The following is a 10,063-nucleotide window of genomic DNA, read 5'->3' on the forward strand; positions in this document are numbered from 1 at the left end:
AGTTCTGGAAGAATAGGGAATGAGACTGACACAAGAGTGCTGGCCCATATAAGACATTTGAAGGGAACTAGGAAATTGGAGCTGATTCAAAGGGGCTTGCCAAAAAGGAGGCAATGGGAGGCATGGGAATGGGGTGGAAGATGAAAGCAGGGCCACGAAAGGGCTTGAAGAATGGGAAGGGATGATGCGGGTGTTTAGTTATTTTGCAATGTGTGTGGGGGGGAGGAAAATTTGGGTTATCATGGGGAGGAGTTGTGTGCAAGGGGAGTTGCACAAAAGGAGGAGGAGGAGGCATGGACGTGAAGGTGAGAAGAGGAGGGCAAAGCAGGGCTGCAGAATAGCAGAGAGAAATAGCTTCAGAAAGGGAGTTGGGAAGGTGAAAAGTGAGCTTATTGCTTTGAATACTATCCATATATATATATATATATATATATATATATATATATATATATATGGAGCTTTTAACCTGCTCCAGAATTTAGTTATCCAGAACCCATTTATGCTGGGAAAACTTCTTTTCAAAAACTGAAACCGTAATCAATTTTTAGACAACTGTGCTTGACCCAGGTCTAGAGTGGAATAAATAACTGCATCATCGGCATACATTAGGATACAGATTTTTCGATCTCCTAGTTTTGAAATGTACCCTTCTGGGCCATTGAAGACATCTTCAAGATCATTTAGAAACAGACTGAACAAAACAGGAGGAAATAGATTGAGAACATGGCACTGGGGGAGACGGGTTATCTACTCCTCATGGCATTTCTTCAACTTGAAGATCCACACACACACACACACACACACACCTACCTGATTTTAATCCCGGAGTGGAGAGAATACTGTATTACTAAGATCATCAAAGAACCCACTCAGAATTTATTTCTGTACTGGGAATATACTCTCCAGTTAGTTAGGTAGACAGTATCACGCCAGAAACAGTGGCATTCCTTCTTCTGGCCGCTAGATGGTAGCATACAGCAAGACTGGAGGAAAAGCTCCCCAAACAACACACTATTGTAAGGCTTTAGAAACCTGATTGTGCCATCTCACACTTGGCAGTGGCAGTGAGATCAACAATATTATGTGCTGTTGAACAGCCTCTACTACTAGCTTAAGCGCACACATAATAAGGAAGTAGGATACCTTGTGTTATAAGTTTGAGGACTGCAAGGACAACAACATGGAGACAATTTGGCTCGCTCCCCTGCCTCTCATGCTCCATTCTATAGCATTGTTATAGTGTTCCCTGCAGTGTGGTGCCCAGTGCAGCCAAACCGGTCATGCCACCCTAAAATCACCTCTGATGTAGATTAACAACGAGAGGCTCCCTGCAGACATCATTTTCATTGTGCATTCACAATAATTTGTATTCACAGTGGACTCCAACAACTCGGCCCCATCTAGCATGGCCAATGGTGAAGGAACCGATCCTGCCTTATATCCTGCTTATCGGTTCAAGGAAAAAATTGGCATGAGAATTCCTAGATGCCAAGATCTACGTATGATGCAAGGACACTTCTGAAGTTTGCATACTGGATGTGCTTCCTTGGGTTTGATAAAATCTTTGGGCTGTTCCACAGAAATCTCTTTTGAGATCTGGCCATGCAAAAATGTGGTTTTAATGTCCATTTGTTTGGAAGCTGCTATGCTCAAAAGCAGCTATGGTATAACTGCAAAAGTTTCATTATAGTCTTCTGAAATATACTCGGAGTCGAGAGTCATGCTCTTTATTCAGCTCATAGTGGTGAGGAGGAATGAAAGTTCCCCCAAAGTATCTGCTTTATATACATTATTTACACAATGGGTTGTACATGATTGGCTAATTCCGGGATTCTCCTTAGGCCAATCAGGTTGTGGATTCGCTTCCATCTGGAGCTGGATTGGGTGGCTCCTGCAGACCAATCATACTGCTGCATTGTTCTAGGACCAATCAGATTGCTGCATTTTGGATCCTGTTGTTCTAACCAATCAGACTGCTGCATTTTGGATCCTATTCAACTCAGTACATAACATCTTCCCTATACGTACTTTTGTGAGTAACTGTTTGCCACAAGTCTTGCTTTGTAGCACCAATTTCCCCTTCTGCACGCTGCTTTACCTTAAACACCCACTGGCTTCCAATTGCCTGCCTGCCAGGGGGCAGCTTGGTGAGAGTACCGGTCTGCTTCTGATGCAGTGCATCAGTCTCTTCCTGTGCTGCATCCCTCTTGCAGGCAAGCCTCAACAGCTGGAATCTGCCCAATCTCTTCCCAAGTGGAAGGTTCTCAGGATTGCACTGACTTTGTGAGGTGGGGCAATTGTGGGGCTGGAGCACCTTTGCTGAGCAACTGATGCCTCACTCTGGAGTCTCATCAGTCTCCAATGCAAGCCTCTCATCATCAGTCTGCTGCCCTCTGGCTCTGCTGCTTCTTGGAATCTGCTCTTCTGCTTCTCCTTCCTGTTCAGCTTCTGTGCTAGGTGGTGTGACAGTAGACCTGGGCTGTTATACATCAATTCAGGAAAGTTCATGAGGGCTTGTGTTTCCTCCTCTGAGTCATCAGAAAAGCCTATCGCAGTTCCTCTCTTGTTAGCTTTCCTGTGTTCATCAAAATGAACCACACGTCTTGTACTGACTTTCCCTGTCTTCAAGTTCATCACTTTGTATCCATTGCTCCCTGGAGCATAGCCAAACATAAGTCTCTTCTGCTATGGAATCTAATTTGTGACGACTCCCCTTGGGTACATGTAACATGCCAAGCGCACACACGTGAAACACATTAGGTACTCTTCCATGACAAAGTTTAAAAAGTGTATGTGTAGTTCCCTTGCTTGGCAGTCTATTTTGTAGATACAGTGGTACCTCAGGTTACATACGCTTCAGGTTACATACGTTTCAGGTTACAGACTCTGCTAATCCAGAAATATTACCTCGGGTTAAGAACTTTGCTTCAGGATGAGAACAGAAATCATGCAGCCGCGGTGCAGCGGCAGCAGGAGGTCCCATTAGCTACAGTGATGCTTCAGGTTAAGAACAGTTTCAGGTTAAGAACAGACCTCTGGAACGAATTAAGTACTTAACCCGAGGTACCACTGTATATTGTAGTGGCTGCTGTATCTCCCCACATGCTTTTGGGGGGGTCAGAATCGCACAACATGCTCCTACCGCTTTCCAGAAGAGGAATTTCATGTGGTGCAAGATAAGCCCTTTTTGGTTCAAGGGAAAATAGGTATAAAAATGATAATTCCTGAATGGCATGATCCAAGTACATTTTGGTGAGAGAACCCCAGAAGAAACTTAAAATCATAAAATATGCAGCCAAGTAAAGTGTGGAAATATAGGCTGTTAGACCTTTAAAATATGTCCTTTGCATTCCAAAACCTCCCCCTTCTCCCAGCATAGGAAAAGACCACACTCTTGTTAAGTGAAAAATTGGTTTACGTAGAAACTCTTCAAAGGTTAGGTTCATGTGCTGTTCCATACATCGGTCAGAAAAGTCACAGAGGCAGTAAAACGTAGTTTAGTTCCAAAGTGGTGAAAGTTCCTAAATTATTGGTATAGGAGCACAAGAGTGGTTGGCAAGAGCCATGCGGTCAGAGCTGGAGCAACCAGCTCAAAACCTCTTCACATATTGAGCGTCTCATGGAGACGGGGGAGGGGTGAACAATTGCCTTGACTTCCTATATCCTTCCAGGGTAGGGGAAGTGGACATAAGTAAGCCTGGCAGGACAACTTAGCATATAGTATTAACCCGTTCAGACTTAATCATGTTGGTTATGTGAGGCTGGTTCTCTGACACTACTCTCTGTCTCCCTGACTTCTAATTATAAACCACACCTCCAAAGTGAAGATGCAGAAGGTGTTTCATGCACTGCTCAGGGTTGTCATGGAAACCCAGATCTTCACACAGGTCCTAGACACAAAAGTGTCTTTTGCAGGAACATTGGGAGAAACTCCCAGTTACTAGGAATCCAGATTGCACAGTGAAATGTCCACTGGGAAAATATCACTACTGCCTTTTAAAAAATGTAACTCATGCCTTGGAGAGAGAGAGAGAGAGAGAGAGAGAGAGAGAGAGAGAGAGAGAGAGAAGTGTCACACAGATAACACTGACAATATTTAACCCAAGGGAGTGGGGCTTATGGCCCGTGCGCGCACACACACAGAGGTGTGGCAATGAAATGACAAATTAATGGTCATTTCCTTGTGGCCTGTAAGGAAGAAATTTACAGCAGAATTGTTAACTGGTGTGCTAAATGCTAGTGATCTATCTGAAACCATCTCTCTCCTATAAAACAAAAAGAAATACGTTATATGCATAAGGGTGCTAAATTTGCAGCAGTTGCACAGAAGCCAAAAAGGAAGTGTGTTGAAATATCTGTTATAAATTGCCAGCACGTCCATTTGCATCATTTTATTTATGTCTGCCGTTTGGCTGGAAGGAGTTACATAGTAGCTTCTGCTTTTATCGTTATTGTCTTGTTTTAATCTTGCATACGCATGATACCGCAGTGACCTTGCTGATTAAAAGCTATAAATCTGATTTGTAATTCATTGCCATAACACACACATTTGAGCATCCATAAATTCAAAATAAACGTGCTGTAACAACAAACAGGAAACAACAAAGCAAATTCAATCACCTCTCCCAGGACAGGCATTTCTGAATTTCATGAGCATGGCTCTTTGTTGGGTGAGTTGCACCCTGAGTGAGGATGGATCCAGGCACCAGGAGCACCAACATTTTATTTTGGGCTTTCTTTATTTGGGTGTGTCCCCCCCCCCAAAAAATGCAAAAGATGAGGCATTATAAGGTGGGGTTGTGGAAGGAACGGAACGTTTTTTCATAAGGGGTGGGAATGTACTGTTGTGGGTACATTCTGGGATTGTGTTGTGGGAGAATATAAAAATAATGAACCAAAGTAGTACTAAAGACCCACAATTACTGCTTTTTTGGTCATAGCTGCTCAACAAATACAGTGGTACCTCGGGTTACATACGCTTCAGGTTACATACGCTTCAGGTTACAGACTCCGCTAACCCAGAAATAGTGCTTCAGGTTAAGAACTTTGCTTCAGGATGAAAACAGAAATCGTGCTCCAGCAGTGCGGCGGCAGCAGGAGGCCCCATTAGCTAAAGTGGTGCTTCAGGTTAAGAACGGATTCAGGTTAAGTACGGACCTCCGGAACGAATTAAATACTTAACCCGAGGTACCACTGTAGTGGCAAAAAGCTGGCAGCCAGAAGAGCACTCTTTGAAAGGGGAGATTTGAAAGCATATTGTTATTTAAAAAGAGTAACTGTGCAAATGTGAAAAGCTAGAAATGAGGATATATTCTTATTATTTAATAAACTTCTATATTGCCCTTCATCTGAACATCACAGGGCAGTTTACATATGCTTATAGACTTGGAGAATAAATGGTGCCCTGTTATTGACCCTGTGAATAGAGGAAACTAGCTGGATACCATCAAAGACTCATGGATAGCTATGGCATGATGTATTTCAGAAATGAGGTTTGATATTTTTAATTATTGGTTGTAATTTTTAATTTTTGCGTAGTTTTATAATTGTATGATAATGGTTGCGAGCCTCTTTAGTATTTTCTAAATAAATAAAATAATGCAAAGTGAATCGCACAATGCAGGTGGTGTGGGGTGTGGATGGGTGCAAAAAGTTAGCTCCCAGGTCTTAAAAGTGGTGGAAGACTGACAGGCAGACTAGATAATATATGACATGCAAGGTGTATCGCTTCTAGATAGGCCCTAAGCGCATATTATGTTCCACAACAGTGTGGCCCTGAAGGCTGCACCAACTTTTTCATTACACGCAAGGGGCAATTTACAAGGCAAAACACAAAGCAGCTCTTGAGAATACATGTTGGCCATCCCTAAGCATTCACAATCCAATCCATGTTTACTCAGAAGCAAGATGCACTGTTTTCAGTGGGGCTTACTTCCTAGCAAGTGTGTTTGGAATGGCAGTATAGCAGCAGAATCATATACATATCCACTCAGAGCTAAGTCCCATTTGCTTCAAAAGAGCTTACTCCTAGGAAGCATAGGATTGCTGCCATCTTCATCTTTTTTTAATGGAACTGAATGTGTACTTGCTGCAATGAATAGAATCATCTATCATCTTCAATGAAAGATGCCAGAAGAGGGTTGCATAACTGACAGTTGTAGTACTATTAGTCTGATAGTTATCATAGATCAAAGGATGTTCACGTAATTATGATTATCATTGCTGTTGCAATAAATCGCTACTGAGAAGATGATGAGTTGTCTGCAGTAGTAACACAGCTGTAAGAAGAAGTAGCCCTCTGGGCATTGGGATTTTTATTATTTTTACTGCTGCTGTCCCTTAGCAACGTTTGGTCATACTGTCTGTCTGTCAGGAAGGGTCACCAATGAGGATGAAGATGCCCTTTTCCTGGTCTGAGGGTGTGTGCTTTCTAGAGGCTTCCCAACGCAATCATGGGGTGTTAAACAGACACCCTATTATGCATCCAAAGAATCCAGAAATATACTCGGAGTCCTGTAGTGATTTCATGCTCTTTATTGTAGCTTGTAAAACAGTGGTTTAATTGCCCCCCAGACCTCAGGCTTTTATATACATTATTTACACAATGAGTCCCATCTGATTAGCTGATTCTGCTTCCCTCCTGGAGCCTGATTGGTCTTCTCCTGCAAGCCAATCAGTTGTTGCATTCTAGGATCCTACTTGCCTATTGTTGTAGGATCTAAGCTTAGTACATAACATGCTCTAAAACCCTAGCCTCAGTTTGATGCCATTTCCTCTCCAGTTTCAGTTATTTAAGAAAATCAGATTCATTGGTAAAACTAAGAACAGTGCACAATAAATAAATGCACATAAATTCAATTTTCACAGTTCATTCAGCGCGTGTGTGTTTGTGGTGCACACATACTGCACACTGGAGCAGCAGTGATCCTTGAGCCTTTTCAAAGAACTGGGACATGCAGAGTGCTAATGAATCTGCAAGTGCCATTTCTTCCTTAAGATATGCAAGCAACTCCACCTTGTTTCCCTTGTTAAGAAAATCCGTCTTCTCTATTTTGCAGAAGGACCACTAGAAATGGAAAGGGCCAATTCCATGCACGCTTCATTGGCTAATGTTTTAGTGGGCTGGAGCAACAGCTCAGATCCCTTTTGTAGCCGACTTCTCCTTTTTCTTACGGAAGACGCTGGCCGTCATGTTCCCCACAACTTTCCTGTCTACCTCTTTCCTTAACTAGGCATTTTCATAGCCTTCTCCCATTACCCTGACTAGCCACCATTGTTTTGTTGTTCTGCAGGGTTTTCAATCCAAGAAAGGTGCTGCTTTAGCACATTTATCTCTGGGCAGGTACAGCAAGGGCATAAGCAGCACAAAATGCTGAAGGATCAGAACTGGGCTTGGTAGGGAAACAAACGCCTCATCGTTTTTCTTGCCTGCACTCGCAAGAAGGATGCCAATTTGTTCAATAAAAACTTTGTATGCCTGTTTCACACCTAACAGGCACCAGTTCAAAGCAACTGGCCAGAAACCAGAGCTGCATATGAAAAGAGAATATGTCCAGTAATCTTCTCACCTTGAATGTACTATTTCCTCTCAGGTCTGGCAAATAATTGAGTCATTCACAGTGTCCTTTACAGCATGATTAATGGCAATTGAGGAAGCACAAACTAAAATGAGTTTTTTTAAAAAAAACAAACCTCAAAGCAGGTTCTCTGTGAAGGGAGACAGACACGTTTTAAAACACTAGCACGGTATTTCTCCAGAACCATAAAAAAGCTTAGGGTGATGGCTACCTTTCTCCATCCTACTCCCTTCCTCCCAGGGTATAGGGCCATGTGCAGTTTTGCTGCAATCTGACAGCAACACAAGAAGGGATGCATACACAAGCAAACTATCACCATGTACGTCAGGACCTTAACCACAATTTGAGTGCAGCAGCAAGCACATCAGCATTTCACAGGGCAAATCCTAGAAGCCCTATTGAGTTCAACAGATCTTGCTTATCTCAGCTGAGACGTCTTTTTCCCAGCTAAGTGTATACAGCACTACAACTTTAGCTTTTCAAAAACAACAGCAAGCATGCCCTGAGCTCTTGTGCCTTTGGAATCTAATCTTCACCCTGACTGAATTTTGCAGAATTGCTGGGACTTCCCTTTTGTGTGTTGCCACACATCATGACCTTTCCTCCAAGGATATCAGTGGCTGTCCTGCTTATCCCAACATGTCTCTAATGTAGGTTAGGTAGATGCTAGGTCAGTCACTTATAAGGTGACTTGCCCAGGATTGTCCAATTATCTTCATGGCTCAACAGAAATTTCAACCCACACCTCCCTGGTCCACATCCTATATTCTTTGCACACCAACTCTCACCAGTGAGAAAAGAATTGGAGTATTCATACCTCTCTAAAATGCATTAACCATTAATTCACTGGTCTTTTGTCAATGTTGCTTAGACAAACCAGAGTGATATGCAACGAAGCCAGACTCAGAGCAGAGTCACTGAAAGGGGTGAACATGACAGTTAGGTCCATTAATTTCAGCTGATCTACTCCAAGTAAAGTTTAACGGAATGCCACCCATAGTGATTGTCCTCAAATCTCTATCTCCACTTCTGGCTCCCCAAACTGGCTTGCTCTACCAAGCCACACTCCGGTCCTGCTGCTGACTTGGGTTTTGTAACCACAGCAAAACTTGCTGTGTAGGCAGGAGATTTATGTGTCATGCTGAGCAACAAACCAGCTAACAAGGTAGACCTACAAAGAGGACTCAGAAAATACTGCTCCTTTTAGATAAATCAAACAAATACTCTTTCATGAATTCCTGAGCTACCAAATGACTCAGCTTCACAAGGGGAGCTTGCAATTATCCTTGTTCACTAGACTATCCCAAGATCCAGCAGCTAAAGACTCCTCTCTTCATCCCCTGCAGTTGAGCCCTCCATGTGAAACCCAGAGTCCCTTGTAAACCCAGAACAGAGCAAATACTACACACTCCCAATTAGACAACAACTCTGGCACAGGGAAAACAATAAAGAAAGGTGCAATAAAGAACACCATGTGTGCACACATGTGCATGTTTCTTGGCTAGGCAGTGCAGTGCTAATGGAGGAGGAGGGTGACAATGTCACTCTATGGCAGTGACATCTTTGGAGCCAAGACAATAAGTATTATATAGAAAAGGTCTGGGGGGACAACATAAAATGGAACATGATGCAGTGGAGTCTGCAGAATAGTCATAAAGGAGTGTAGTAACATGGTGCTGAGAGCAAAGGAGAAAGCATAGGGTCACTTCAGTAATGTACATTTCTGTTTCTAAGGATGCAACCTAAACTCATTTTGAGCACCCTTTGTTGTCTGAGATGGCCAGTAGCTGCTGGGGGCCTGTGTGGTGACTCTAAAGCAGCGAAGAACTAGGATACCTTGTCTGGAGTAATAGTGATTTGGATGGTACAGTAGTGCTTGCCAGAGGTGACATGGTTGTGGGAGGGAGGCAGGTTCAAGACCTGTTATAATTTCTGCAACAGGGGCCCTGTTTCCAGCATCCTAGAGTTACCTAATCAGCATGAAAGGGAAACTTTTTAGGAACTTAGAAATCTTCACACCCTTTGTATAGATGGGAGTCAATTGGCCCAAGAGGATGTGAGTCGGTCACTGGGGACTGGCTCCTAGGGTCACCCTAGGCCAGGGGTCAGCAACCTTTTTCAGCCATGGGCCGGTCCACCATCCCTCAGACCATGTGGTGGGCTGGACTATATTTTGGAAAAAAATATGAACAAATTCCTATGCCCCACAAATAACCCAGAGATGCATTTTAAATAAAAGCACACATTCTACTCATGTAAAAACACGCTGATTCCCAGATAGTCCACGGGCTGGCTTGAGAAGGTGATTGGGCCACATCCAGCCCCTGGGCCTTAGGTTGCCTACCCCTGCCCTAGAGAGATAGCGTGTGGGGAAAATATTTGAGTCATTTTGTTTGGTCCAAAGCTAAACATTTAGGAATAGTGAAAACCCAAGGTACTTCATTGTCAATAGAAGGGTGTGCAAGTTCAGTTACCAGTGGCGTAGC

This window comes from Podarcis tiliguerta (assembly GCF_965153285.1).
Source record: "Podarcis tiliguerta genome assembly, chromosome: 6".
NCBI lineage: Eukaryota > Metazoa > Chordata > Lepidosauria > Squamata > Lacertidae > Podarcis > Podarcis tiliguerta.